We start from the raw sequence: 14967 nt of genomic DNA, 5'->3' as shown, positions 1-14967 counted from the left end.
AGGGGTGCCTGGGTGGCTCAGCCGTTAAGCGTCTGCCTTCGGCTCAGGTCATGATCCCGGGGTCCTGGGATGGAGCCCCACGGCGGGCTCCCGGCTGGCTCAGTGGGGAGCCTGCTTCTCCCTCTCCCTCTGCCTCTCCCCCTGCTCATGCTCTCTCTCTCTCTGTATCTCTGTGTCTCAAGTGAATAAATAAAATCTTTAAAAAAAAAAAAAGAATGTCTAAAATTTAAGAGAATGTCCATACCAAGTACTTGGGCAATATGGAAAAGCTGGAACTCTTACCCACTGCTGATGGGAATGTAAACTAAACTAGCACAACTACTTTACAAAACTGTATGACAGTTTCTTAAGTTAAAAACACTGCTACCATATAACCCAGCGATCCCTGTCCTAGATATTTATCCAAAAGAAATAAAAGCATATGTACATAAAAATATTTGTGCCTACATGTTTACAGCAACTTTGTTTATAACAGCCCCAAACTGGAAACAACCCAAAGGTCCATCGACAAGTCCATGGATATAAAAATTGTGGTTCATCCACACTAAGGAATACTACTCAGCAATAGGAAATGAATGGACCATGATACAAGCAATAACTTGGATGAATCTCAAAATAATTATGCTGAGTACCTCCTTTATTTTTTAGTAAACACACATGCAAACCCAACAGAATACATATTTAATATTATTACAATCTGCACATGTTACACAGTGTGTTAGAGATGGCCATTGAGAGCATGGGACCGCCGGTTGACCCTCAAGCTGGACCCAGGCAATCTGAGGCTCCTCAGGCCCTCCCCTATTCTTGGAATGAATGCTCCGCCTACCATTCCCACAGTAGGAACTGTTTCAGGGACTCAGGCTTGACAGAGTAAGGTGTTGTTGAGACCATCTGGATAGCATATGTGACTGAACCTAGTTAAGGCCTCCAGATAAACTTTAAAGATTCTGGTAGGTGGGTGCTGCCTGCAATAAACCTTGTATGGAAGTTCCCTTGTTTATTAAACCCACCACCTACCAATCTAGAATGACCTCTTTCTTTGGTCTCTATTTGCCCTCCATGTGCAGGGCCAGTTTCAGATTTCACCCTGGGAACTCCTGAGATTCTGAACCAACACGTCTAAATAAATATGCCTGCAGGGTGATTAACTCTTATGGTATAATTGAATAGAAGACCCCACCCACTGCAATGTCAGTAATAACCATATTAAACTCTTTTACATTCCAAAGTAGAACATTCCAATTCTCATTGTTTGCCATCACTAATTCATTCTTAATAGACAAAGCCTTTTGGGGCTTCTTAATATTTTTAAGTGAGTTAGGACATTCAAAGATGTGAACACAGTATATGGTTTGTTTTTTAGTGGACAGGGGACTCTAGCCCTGGGTTTGAGCTCTATCCACTCAGCAACTTTCAAGTTTCCCTAGTTTTGTACATACAGGATTTTGGTCCTCATAAATATCCTGTATGTATAAGTGACTAAGGCCTAAATACAGTGCTTGGCACGTGGTAAACAGTCCATAAATGACAGCTACTACTAGCGAATTTCATAAATACTTAAATAACTTTCAAAAGGTTTTTTGAGTCCTAGTTCAAATTAATGCCAAGAAGTTCTTGGTTTCTTTCTTGGACTGAAAGCAAAATAATCCTCATTTGTTCTGTCGTACAGAATTTCCCACTTAGATTTAAATCTTTATTGACTGCTTCAGATGATAATTTTTGACAGGATGTAAATTCACCCAAGGGGAGGGAAATATAATAATTTTCCCATGTGATATGGAAAGTTAAAATATTTTCCCATTTCTGAAATTTCCTGTTTCTTACAAAGTATGTACTCTAGTAGAAAAAAACATTCTCAGAAAATATTCAGAAATGTGGGGGCTCTGGAAGAAAAAAGTTTAAAAAAACTTTTCAGTATAACTGCTAGAGGTTTATAAACTAATAAAAATGCTTTCCCCTATATGGAGAATCAAACACCCTAGATTTGCTACAAAATACAATAGGTGTGGTGTGTAAAGATTTGGTTATGAATGCAAAGGAAAAGACTGGACATGAGTTCTCCTCAAGGAGGAATTAGTGGTGTGGTCTCTTTATACCTTCTTTGGGACAGACACCTCTGGACTGTATGCACCAGTTGATCCATTTACCAGCCTGTTTTTGGTATATAATTAAAGCAGAGTCAATTTCACATGAAAATCTAAATGTCCAAAGTCCAGGTAATTTTCATTCTAGACAGTCCTCTCAAGTTGAGGATTATCTTTTTATCTTTTTTTTTATTATGATACCACAAAGGAAATTTTAGGTCAGAAATGAAGCCATATGTCTACATACAGTTTTTGAAATGACACTAACCTTCTACTTCTGACTCATCTTCCGTTCCTGCTCCATGTTCTTTGAGTAAAGATCACTTTCAAATGTTCTGTTTCTAATCAGAATTTTTCGTATCATTCCTAAGAGGTTAGATATCTTTTTAAAATTCTTCACTGATTTATATCAGCATAGAATTTCCTTACAGCTGGTTCAGCCATATTGAAATTTGTGGCCCAAGTCCCACCATCCGGAAAGGTGATACCTAATTGGCCCCAGAGTGTATGCACAGTATACATAATGTCATTATGTCCATTTTTCTTAATTTTTACTTTATCAGTTAATTATTTTATATGCTTTTTAGAATTTTTAGACTTTGTATTCATTTGCTAAGACTACCATAACAAAGTATCACAAACTGAGAGGCATAAACAACAGAAATCTATTGTCTCACAGTTCTGGAGGCTGAAGTCCGGGAACAAGGTGTCAGCAGAGTTGCTTCTTTCTGGGGGCTGTGAAAAAGAATCTCTTCTATGCCTCCCCTCTAGCTTCTGGTGGCTTGCTAGTAATCTCTGGCATTTATTGACTTCTATAAGTACTATCCCAACTTCTGCCTTCATCATCATATGATGTCCTCCCTGTATATCTGTGTACATAGTTTGTGCAGCCCACTTGACTTTGGTCATAAGTTTTAAACAATAACAGCTCTGTGATACTGGAGCAAGTTAGACTATTTAAGTTTGTTTCGTAAGTACTGACAAGCAGGATAGCAAATAGGTTTCATTTCTCTCTTAGTGCCAACTCCAGTAAATCAGTAAATTGAATTTCTAAAGAATTTAATTGAAGTTTCTAAAGCCCGTGGAGCCGCAGGTCATTGTAGTTTTTTTTTTTTTTTAAGATTTATTGATTGATCTGAAAGAGAGAGAGCGTGCTCATGAGTGGGCGGGGCAGAAGGAGAGGGAGAGGGAATCTCAAGCAGACTCCGTGCTGAGCGGGGAGTCCAACGCAGAGCTCAGTCTCACCACCCTGAGCCAAAACCAAGAGTCGGACACCTAACCGACTGCGCCACCCAGGCGCCCCTCATTGTAGATTCTTAATGTTTGCCATGAGTTGGGGATAGGAGGTGGTATAGTCATTCCACGACCCTAACTCATCCTAAGGCACCCTAAGATAATCAAAATTACCCAAAGACAATTGTAATCTAGATTGAGGCATCATGATTATTCCATTCCCCAGATCCTGCTTCCTCCCACCCCGATTTCCTGTTTATGAATTACCTTCCTGCCCCCCCCACACCATCTAATGTACTAATACTAATTATCCCTCTGTCTCTACTTCATTGACCCTGCGAAATCAGCCCTTGGCTGCATTTTCTGTATTGTCTCTCCTAACTTTTACACCAAATGCCTGCTGAGTGCTATAGTTAGTAAATTAGGCTCTGCTAAACAGATGCCTTTTGACAAAGTTCCAAAGGCAGAAATACAGTGAACACCATATTCCTGATTGTTGGCTGTGGCTGCTGTCAGGAAAGGTCACGGAAATGTAAGATTCTCCAACATCAGCATTCCAGGGTCTGCTGTCCAGCTCCCTGGGTTGAGAGGCAGGTTTTGCGACAGTGGAGGCTTCCTGCTTCCAGCAAGGCTGCAATGGAGGCTTTAGAGACGATTGTCACCTAGTAGGACCACGATCCACTCTTCCTAAAGACATTTCTGGAAATGCAACCTAGATTTCTTCCTTTAGCCCCTCCAATTATTATCTAAGCACCCACGTTTGTGTAGGAAACCTCTTTCTGCTTCAAATACATAGAGTGGTATTCCTAATAATAGTAGATTTAACTTACTATGAGGGAAGAGTTTATGCCCTGAAGAGTTTATGGCACAGAAACACAATTCCAAGAGCATTAGACATTAGACGCCTTTCTTTATTATCATCTCTGGATCATTTCCTTGTGGAAGTTTTCATCAGATACTTCACACTACACCAAACCCCGGCTACGTACAATCTCACGCCTCCTTTCCAGACTATTTGCGATTTGCCAAATTTGTCCTAATTGCAGAGAAATTCACCCTCTTCATTTCCCAACACCAAACCCAGTTTTCAAGCCAATTTTGTATCTCCAAACCCACAGCTCAAAATAACTCACATACCAGGACCCACTCTCTTACATGGCAGCCATGCTTATCCACAACCTTTTCATCCATGACGTAATGATAGTTGATGTGGAAGCCAACACAACAAGGGCTTATATGTCACATGAGAAATTTAAGGAGAGACCGTCATGGCATTATCGGGAAATATCAAGGTTCCTCCATGACACATCAAGAGCACTACGTACTTCCTGAAGGGGTATGACAGGGAGCAGAATGAAAAGCCAGTGCCACCCGCCTGTTTTCTCTCTCTCCCTCTCACCTCCAGCCCTCAGCTACAGAAATCAATCCTGCCTGGGCACTTTCAGTCTGAATACACAAGTCTTTTTTTCTTTTTTCCAGCCAGTGTGATTTTTCCCTACTGTTATTTTGATTATTATGTTTCCTTCTACCGGTTCCTTTTTCTCCTTTGTAGGATCCTTGTTCTCCACATTTTACAATTCCTGATGCTGTGCCCCAAACCTCTTAGCCCTCTCCTCACGATTTGATTCTCTTTGTATTTTTGCTGTGTTTTGAAATGTGTCTTTCACTTGGCCCTCCAGGCTGATCTCAATGCTGACTAATCTCTCCTTAATTCATCCACTCAGTTTCTAAATTTTTAACTTACCAGATTTTTAAGTTTCAGGAAGTCTCTATAAAGCTATTAAAAATCATTTTTGTCGTAGTCATTCTTATAGTCATTCTTGTAACCGTTTTATCATCATTCTAGAAGCTTTCCTATTCTGATTCTCTTCTCTCTCCCTAATTTTCTCTTCCCTCCCTCCTCCTCTTTATTTTCTTTTCCCTTCCCTTCCCTTCCCCCTCCTCTCTTCTCCTCCCCTCCCCTCTCCTCTTTTCCTCTCCACTCTTTCTCCCCCTCCACTCTCTCTCTCTCCTGTCACTTCTCTCTCTCCCCCACCCTCTGCTTGTTTTAACTCAGAGACTCTGCTGGGCCCCCTCAGATTGTGATTATTTCCTTTGCACACCCATGAGTCTATTTATACACCAAGCTAATAGGGTACAGGGGAGCGATGAAAACCCACAAGTGGTAGGAAGTACTGCTGTTTGCAGACAGAGATGTGAGAACTGGAAGCTCTTCGGTCCCCTCTGCAAACATCAGGCAGAAGCTGGACTGGGGCTCTCTGAGGCAGAGGGAGGATCACAGTGTCCCTCTGAAGTCTTCACAATCACACGTCCACCTGCAATAACATGCATAGGTCAGCAAGGCTTTTCCTCTTAGGGATGCACAGATCTCGAGGCACAATCTCTCTTCAGGAAAAAGAGTTCAGTTTCTCAGCCCAGATCAACTTCCAGGCCAAGATTGAGAATCATCCTAAACTTCCTGCCCATTTCAGGGTCAAGGATTTCATGCACACCCTCCAGTCCCAGCACCTATTTCTCTATGAAAATATAGCTGGTAGTTGGAGGTTGCCTGGGATGTTGATTTCTAATGCATGCTAGAGCATCACTGGGATAAATTCACAGAGTGTAAACTAGTCTCACTCCCATTAAAGTAGATAGAATCAAGTCAAAATTAAAAACACTCTTTACTACATTACATTATCTTTTGAGTAATTTTTCCCTACCCATATATAATTTTAGTGAGTTCAATGTCAGCAAAGTGAGCTGTTTCTAAAACCAAATAAAGTCAGACATAGGTTTGCTTCTGGGGAATGAATAATTTAGCTAACTAAATTGGAAACCTGTACTGTGTCTTCTAAGAAATTGTCTTGGACCTCTACACTTCTATAATGTCTATAAGTTTGAAAATTATAGAAGGGAAATAGGATAAGAAGCAGATAAAATAGGAAATAGTGTAACAAATATTTTGGTTGGTATTAATGAATGAATACATGATTCTGTCCACATAACTTCTTAGAAAAAAATTTTCTCACCACCTCCACTACATAAAAGTTTCAAAATATATTTTTAAAATTTCCATCTGAAAAGGCATCAAGGGATTGAACCCGCCTCTCAGTCTGCCCTGTCGTGTAGCACATGCAATAATAAGCCTTGTTGAGTACTTCTTCTGACCCTGTTCCAGAAGCCAGAATCTTGACTAAATAATTAGGCATGAGCTACCTAGTTCAAGCACCTATCTATGGAAATACCTAGAATGATTTTTAAATTCATATCAGCTGAAGAAAAACAGTAGTTTCATTGAGAACTACTAAACAGAAGAAACCATACATATTCAGATACATTTAACTTGAACATGAACATACACAACTTTCTCTAAATGACTCAACAGTGTCATCCTGAGGCTAACCAAACTTCCTTCTCAGTCAGGAATTATCAGGAATTACTCTCCTTAACCAACCAGCCAAGAGAATAGACTCTGTTTTGGTCCAATTTGGGATTTATCTTCTTGAAAATTCTGGTGGTAACCTTGGGATTTGAGCCTGTAATACTTTTACCACATTATTCTGAGACTCTGCAAATGTACGAGGTTCATGGAAATGACCAAATCTTTAATTACTGCTTTTGTTGGATGATGACTTCCTCCCATATGCTGTGTATTCAGTGCCATTTTTTTTCTCCAAACTCAGCTCTAAGCTCTGCATCTCTTTTTACCATTGTGATCATCATTCCACACTTCTGTTCTCTGCCCAGATGTGGAATCAAGAACTTGCATAGTAGGAAGGGACACATCCCTGTTGGGGTCCGAGCAGGAAACAGCTAACCCCAGTGGGCACAGAACATGTGCCATTCTACTAGCTGTGAAACATATTTAAGAAGCCTCACTTGCTGCAGTGTCTCAGAGCTGTTAAATAACTGAATACCCCAAATCATATGGGCTGCATTCTGATCCTCAAACAATAATGTTATTTCATATCTACAGAATAATAACTAAGGTACTTTCTCACAGGCTCCCTCAACTGACGGCTGACACAACACTGGGAAGCAGGTAAATAAGACTTAATTATCCTCATTTTATAGCTGAGGAAGCTTAGAATCTTAAATCTATAAGTCAGGGCAAAAATCACAGTCCATAAAGCCAGCTAGATCTATGTTCTAATTTCAGCACGCTCACTTATGTAGGTTCTCCATCTTTCCATTCATCATGGCTTCCTCTGCTCTCATAACTCTCAGTTGTGAAGATGAAGTGAGATACTGTATAAAGAAAAAGTACTGGTAGGATCCTGGCATTTTACTACTAGATGCTCAATAAATAGCATTTCTCTCCCCTCTCCTTTCCCTCAGAGATGTGGGTCTGACCACCCAGCCAATAAATGGCAGAGTTCAGAAGAGAACCCAGCTTCTGACTCTTGACCAAGTGGAAAAGTATCAGCTCAGGGACCACAATTCCCTTCTATACTCATACTTTCTGGCTCGTCCATACCATGTAAAAATTGCTGCCACAAGAGAGAGGGGCAGATCCAGGTTCTGTCCAGCCTGACACTTACACAATTTGGAAGTTCCTTCTTTAAGAAAAGAACACAAAATTGAGAACATAAGATTAAGTGTAAAAGGGCTATTTAGTTAGAATGAACGAAGCCATAGCAAATTATAAAATTTTCAAAGCTGACTAAAAATGCAAACATTACAGGGGCGCCTGGGTGGCTCAGTCAGTGAAGCGTCCAACTCTTGATTTTGGCTCAGGTCATGATCTCAAAGTTGTGAGATCGAGCCCTACGTCAGGCTCCGTGCTCAGCGCAGAGTCTGCTGGAAATCCCCTCTCTCCCTCTCCCTCTGCCCCTCCCCCAACCCACGCTCTAAATAAAAATAAATAAATAAATCTAAAGAAAATTAAAACATTACAAAATCCTGAAAAATAATACATTTATTATCAACTTCCAGAAATACCTCTATACTATCTTCTCCTACATTTTTCTGGCTGCATTCTCTTTGATCACTTCTTCACACCACAATTTTGAAACATTACCCAAATACAGGGACTGGCAGAATAATCAGTCTTTCTTTGAGCATAGTTGATTGCTTTACTCTATGGAAGGCAATTTTATCTGCCATTTGGTCTGGAACTGCCAAACTTCACTGAGGTAAGACATATGAGATACGCGAAGGTGCCATCTGATGTGCTAGAATGAGCAAAATACATAACTTCACCAGTTTGTCCTACTGCTTTAGATTTATGTCCTATAAACAGAGGAATTTCCATAAGTTCTATTTCATGTAATTCTCATCCCCCCCCAAAAAAAGATGGAGTGTTATTGACTAGAAAGAACTGCTTTAATTAGGTGTCAGTGTGACTTGAGTCCTCCATTTACAATTTTCTACATCTGACTGACAGCTGGAAAAATTTTCCATAGCATAGTTTCTGGCTCCATGTATTTCAAGCTTCCTTTCACCCCTTTTCCTCCATATTTCTGGAGCTGGTTCATATCATGCTACCGTGCTTTTAAGTTAAGATGTCAGATGCATCGTAGAGTGGACATACTTTGGTTAGCTTACGTGTACGCCAGGATGATGAGCAATCACGCAGGTCTATTCTGAGGTGACAGCAAACTATGCAAAGTAGCTCATAAATCTGCTACTCGGATTCCCCCAAAAATGCATGCTCTGACACCACACACCAGGAGAGAAATCTGGAGGGGAACAGGTAGTCTTAACTGATTGCTGTTAAAACACCTTATGTTCTTCAAATTTTACAAAACATATGACCATTAGAACTCATTGCTAGGGGCACCTGGGGGAGCGGCGCAGTGGGTTAAGCGTCCAACTCTTGGTTTTGGCTCAGGTCACGATCCTATGGTCATGAGATTGAGCCCTGCCTCAGGCTCCATGCTCAGCTCAGCTTGAGATTCTCTCTCTCCCTCTGCCCCTCCCACCCATGCTCTCTCGCTCGCTCCTTCTCTCTCTGAAATAAATAAATAAATCTTTAAAAAAGAAGAAGAAGAAGAACACATTGCTAGGGCCCCAGATAGAGTTAGTGTAGGTGAGAGGACACGTTAGCTTTACTGAAAGGAAATCCACCCCTGGAGGGACCCATTCCAAAGCAAGGTCAGGGAGCCAACTTAATCAGATGCCTCAGTTTTTTATTATAAGGGGAAAACATTTCTAGGACCTCAAGCAATTTAAAAGGATAAGTTAACTCCTCACAAACACTACCTTTACCCCACTTTCAATTAATTTATTTTCTTTGGCTGCTCTTGCTGCTTTGAAAACCTGAGGAGTATCTAAGCAAAGAAAAGCAAAGGATTGATGGCTGGGAGGAAAGAATGTCTAGGTATCAGTTGCTCACTTTATGACATTCCACACTTGAGACTATTTTGTAACATTTTAGCTATAACGGCAACCTTTCAGATTCACTTTAACCCTGAAAACTCCAAGCCGAAAAGCTTCTGCGACAACTTACCACAGGTTGTTTCTATGCCGGCTTGTTTTCATTTCACCATGGATCTTTGAATAGTCACTGAGCTAATTCGATTTTCAGGCCCATTAATCTAGAACTTCAATTCAAAGGAGAGATGATACATCTCCCGGATAAGTTTGCAGAGTGGCAGCCACTGGGGCGACGGCATCTTCAAACTCCCCGGGCTGCCTCCAGATCGGTGTGGGCACCGCTTCCCTAAGCCCCTGACCTACATATGGACGGCAGCTGGCATGCCCGAGGGAAGGGGAGAGAGGCAACGGGTGCCTCTGCGTGGCATTTCTTCACTGTTTGTCATCAATACTAACAAGCCTGGCCTTCGAGCACAGTGAAGTGGACAGCGCTTCGTTTTGGAATCCCCATGTCTTCCACTCCGAGTCTCTCTTTGGTTTGACCACTCAGTTTCCCTTAGTGTCCAGAATTCTCTTCCTTTACTGCCTTTCTCCCTTCTAGTAACCTGGTTTTCAGGAAGATATCTGATCTAAAACAAAAACAAAATGCCCACACTCATATCTCAGGCGCAAATGAGCCCATCTTAGTGGCCCACTGACAGTGTGAATGAACCCTGATGCACATTAAAATTACCCAGGGACTTTAACAAACACCAATACTTGGGCCTTAACCAGACTGATCAAAGCAGACACTGTGGGGTCCGGCCCAAGCATGGCAATGTTTCTAGTATCTCCCCAGGTGAGTCTCTATTGTTATTTTATTTTCACAGAGAAAGGAAACATAAGGGCAAATCTGGAACTCCATTTGTGGAATTTCAGGCATCAGAAAGCAAGGAAAGTATTTTAGGGAGCAGATTGCAGAGGACTTTTCCAGCAGCCTTAAAATCCCTTCAGTAGTCAATTTACTTCTCCCGTTCCTAGACAGAGCCTGCTGTAAAAGTGCTGCACCTATGGCCACCAAATTAGAATTAAACCGGCCCACTGAAGTGCCAATATCTGGTAACAATCCAGTCCCACAACATCTGTAAAAAGTTGCTTTCATATTTCAATTATGGATTTTACCAAGCAGTATATGGACCCCACAATCTCCACCTACTTCCCCAGTGTCACCTTGGGCAGGCTGGGCCTCTGTGTATTCAGGACAACCTGTCACTGTTTGAATCTTTCTGCCTCTATGGCCTTCACTTTACTTGACTTTTCTCCACCAGTTTCTATCTGGCTTCATACAATCCGGCTCCCACTGCTGCCTGCTCCTAGTTTATACCTAATTCCACCTTTCACCAGCTGCCCCCACCACTGCCTCACCCTAAATATAGAATACGATGACGTCCTTTTAAAGATTTTATTTATTTGTCAGAGAGAGAGAGAGCGCACAAGCAGAGGGAGGGGCAGACAGAGGGAGAAGCAGGCTCCCCCCTGAGCAGAGAGCCCAACATAGGGCTTGATCCCGAGACGGGATCATGACCTGAGCCGAAGGCAAACGCTTAACCGACTGAACCACCCAGGCGCCCAAGATGACGTCCTTTTAAAAGCAAGTTGAAAAGTAAACCATGGGTCACTGGGAAGCAGAGGAGAAGAAAATAGGTGTTGGCCACAGGAACTGTATTTCACAGACTCTGCATGTTTACTAATAAACAGTAATGTCAGCAGTGAGCAGTAAATGTTCCCATTTCTAGGAGTGTACTCCTCCCTTTCCCCCTTTCCCTCAATTCTTGTAGCCCTCTGTCTAGAAAGAGAATGCTCAGAGCACATGTGAAAAACTCACAAAACCACCAGTCTCGATGGGAAAGATCTGGGTATGAGCTTCCTGCTAGTTAGTGGGCAAGACCTGAGTCCCCTATTACTGTTTTTATGTAGAAATTCTGAAGTTAACATGATCTGTAGAATTGCACTGTAATGTATTTTTATGATGTTGTTTTTGCAGGCTACCTCCTTTGAGAAAAATTAGCATTTGTTAGACCAACTGCCTTTATATATTAAGATATCATTATAACCACACATTAAGAAGACTTATTTAGTTCTGAAATATTCTGTACCCCAAGCCAAAAGCATTAACTCATGCTTGCTTTTCATTTGCTACCCATAACGTATATAAAATAAAGTTACCTTGACTACATTGCAAAGTAGGTCTAGACTGGTAAAACAAGCTGAATTCAGAAGTTCCCAATCAATGGCAAATGACATTGAGAGAGGTTCTAATGAATGGCCAATATGTTCTAGATATTAGGAAGACATAATAAATATACCTCGAATCAGACCCAAATTACTGGCTCTAATTTTCAAATTTAATTATAAATATAAATGATTTTATGACAATCTAATTAGAGATTTACGGTTGCCCTAGGTTCAAAAAATTTCACCAAAAAAATCTTAGCTTTGTTTGCAGCAATAGCTTGCTAAAACACAATAATAGTAATTAAGTAAGAAAGAGTATGCTTTTGAGGGGAAGTGTGGTGTGAATTTTCTTTTTTGATGGCATTTGAATTAGCCATGGAAGATTAATGAAATGAATAAAATGAAATGTATTAGTGAAGTGAATGTGGCAAAAACTAGAGTAGAAATATTATTAGAAACAATTTGTAATCGCACGAAAATAACTGTTAATTGCTTGTTATATCTCCCAGGTATTCAATTTTAGCAGAAATTGCAATGTCTCTTTATCTCTACTAGTGGATTTCAGTCGTAAGAAAGTAATCAAGACATTTGGACAGTAGCATCTTCATTGCTTTCTGTCACTTCATTTACACAATTGGATCTTCTACCTAAGTAGAAGATACCCCCAAATCAAATAATGTCTATAAGGAATACTCTTCCCTCTACTTAGTTCTACCTCTCAGAGTGACATACAGAAAACTTCATTCAGTAGCTAATAAATATCAGAGGCTTCCATAGAGATTCCTGTTGTATGTTGGCTCAACTCAGACTTCTGAATTTGGGAGACACTATAAACAAAATAAAAGATAAAGAAGATAAGGGGAGAATATGTCTATTGCCTTTAATGTGACCATCTTTATAGCTGCCTAGATGCCTGAAACACCAAAAAGATGCCTATTCATTCATTCATTCATTCATTCATTCAACAAATATACATTAAATGTTTACTATGTGCCAGGCACTATTTTTGGCACTGAAGATACAGGATGAAGAAAATGAGCAAAAATCCCTTCCGAGAGCTTACATCCTTATGGAACTAGACTAAAAAATAAATAACAACATACTAAAATAATTAAATATTAAATGTTAAATGAGAAATGAGTGCTATGGAGAAAGACAAAATAAGCAAAGAGAATATTATGTTGGCAAATAGAGTTTCCAATTTTAAACAGAATGGCTAGGGTAGACCTTCTTGAGAAGGTGACATCTGAATAAGGATCTGAAGGAGGTGACGGACAGGAGCCGTGCAGAGAACTGGAGGAAAGGGGAACAGCAAGCTCAAGGCCCCTGAAGTAGAAGTATGCCTGGTGTGTTCAAGGAACAGCAAAGAGACCAGTGATACGAGATGGAAGTGACCAGTGGATAACATAGAGGTAGATTAGGTCAGAAAGGAGAGATTTAGTAGGGCCTATGAAGGCATTGTAATGCTTTCCCACTTTGACTCTGCATAAGATGGGAAGCCATGAGAAATTTTTAACAGAGAAGTGGCATAATTAGATCAATGTCTCAGAAGGAATCACTTTAGTTGTTCAGCTGAGACTAGACTGCATGGAGCAAGAATGGAAGAAGGGGACCACCTAGAAGGGAGCTTAGCCTGGGTTTCCCCAAAAGCAGTGCTCGAAATAGATGATGGCTGCCCACAGATAGCCGACTTTGTAAAGTGACCCCAAAGGATAGGACTGGGCAGCTGAGAAAAATAAAACAGGGAACTAGAGCCAGGGAAGAGCTTTATGAAGATAGCTGCTGTGAGCAAGTGGGGTTCCATGCAGGGAAGCCTCTGAAGAGTTTCTACCCAAAAGATGGAAGAGGGAGTTTTTTCCCACCAGCTCTCATTCCCCACTGGCCAAGTGTTGTCCCATGGAGATGTAATTCTCTTTGGCTTCCAGTTCTGAAAATGGAAAGCAAAAGAATGCGCAAGTTCCCGTGGATATCCCACTTAGGGGAGGCAAAGAAACTCTAGAGGAAAGCAAGAGATGAGAAAGCTAGAGATAATTTGAGGGGAGCTACCACCAGGTCACACTTACAAGCAGCCAGGTGTGGAAGCAATGGCTAGAGTAAAATAGGTAGGCTGGGAGGATGGGAGGTAGGGCACAAGATTTTTCCCACGCAGGGAACTTCTGCAATAATCCACAATGGTGGTTTGGACAAGAGCGGTGGCAGTGGAGGGGTGAGAAACTGTCAGGTTAGAGTACATTTTTCAATGTATGACCAAAAATATTTGCTGACCAACTTAGTGAGAAGTGTGAGGAAAAGAGAGTGTTGTGGGGTTTCTGTTAACTGAGTAGGAGGTAACTGTAAAACACTGAGGTTTGGGAGAAAGATCAGGATCTTTGGTTTTGGATATGTTACATTTGATCTTCCTATCAGACAAAGTAGAAATCTTGACATATGATTCTGGACTTAAAGCACACGGGAGAGATCCAAGCTGGAGCCATAAATTTTGATGGTCCCAGCACATGCACAGTATTTGCAGCCCTAAAATTGCTTAAGCTCACCAGGGAAGTGAATACAGAAAGAGAGAGAGAAGAGGTTCAAAAACTGAGATGTGGCGCACTCTAACATTAAGACAAGAAGTAGAGGGAAAGAAGCCAGCCAAAGAGATTGAGAAGGGAGCAATCATGGTACAGGAGGAAACCCAGGAGACGCTGTGCTAGAAGCCAAGTTGAGAAAGTATTTCAAGAAAGAATGAGTGATTAAGCCTATCAAATGCTGCTGACAGGCCAATGGACCCCTGAATGTAGCAGTGAAATGTCACTGATGATCATGACATGAGGTACCTGGGTCAAAAGCCTGGTTGGTTTGAATTCAAAAGACAGAGAGGAAGATTTAGGGTTTGTGTGTCTGGAAAATCCTTTCAACATGTTTTGCTGCAAGGGGAGCAGGAAGTCAGAGGATAAGGTGGGGCAAAGAAAGTTGTTCTTTAGATGGAAAAAAATAATGACACTTGTCCGTGAATGGGAATAATCTAGTTGAGGGAGAAGTGGTGGGACTTGAGTAGGTGGGAGTGGATCGAGTCTAACACACTGGCAGAAGCGCGGGTCTCACTTAGCTTGCAAAGCTCAATTACACCAGGGGGATGAAAGGTAAAATCTGT

General features: G+C 41.1%; 1 protein-coding gene across 6 annotated transcripts in view; it reads right to left on the bottom strand.

Annotated features, from left to right (window-relative positions):
• The window catches only part of GRXCR1 (glutaredoxin and cysteine rich domain containing 1), a 306510-nt gene that overhangs the window by 151415 nt on the left and 140128 nt on the right, over positions 1–14967 (bottom strand). For 2 of the 6 annotated variants that reach the window (XR_003520587.1, XR_003520588.1), the window contains one exon: positions 3945–5635. The exons of the other annotated variants lie outside the window; for them this stretch is intronic. The gene's annotated coding sequence lies outside the window, so the exon portion shown is untranslated. Of the gene's footprint in view, positions 1–3944; positions 5636–14967 lie in introns of those variants that run through there. 6 annotated transcript variants of the gene reach the window in all.

The sequence above is a fragment of the Zalophus californianus genome, chromosome 2 (genome assembly GCF_009762305.2).
Source record: "Zalophus californianus isolate mZalCal1 chromosome 2, mZalCal1.pri.v2, whole genome shotgun sequence".
Classification (NCBI taxonomy): Eukaryota; Metazoa; Chordata; class Mammalia; order Carnivora; family Otariidae; genus Zalophus; species Zalophus californianus.
This window is presented reverse-complemented; position numbering and strand designations above follow the sequence as displayed.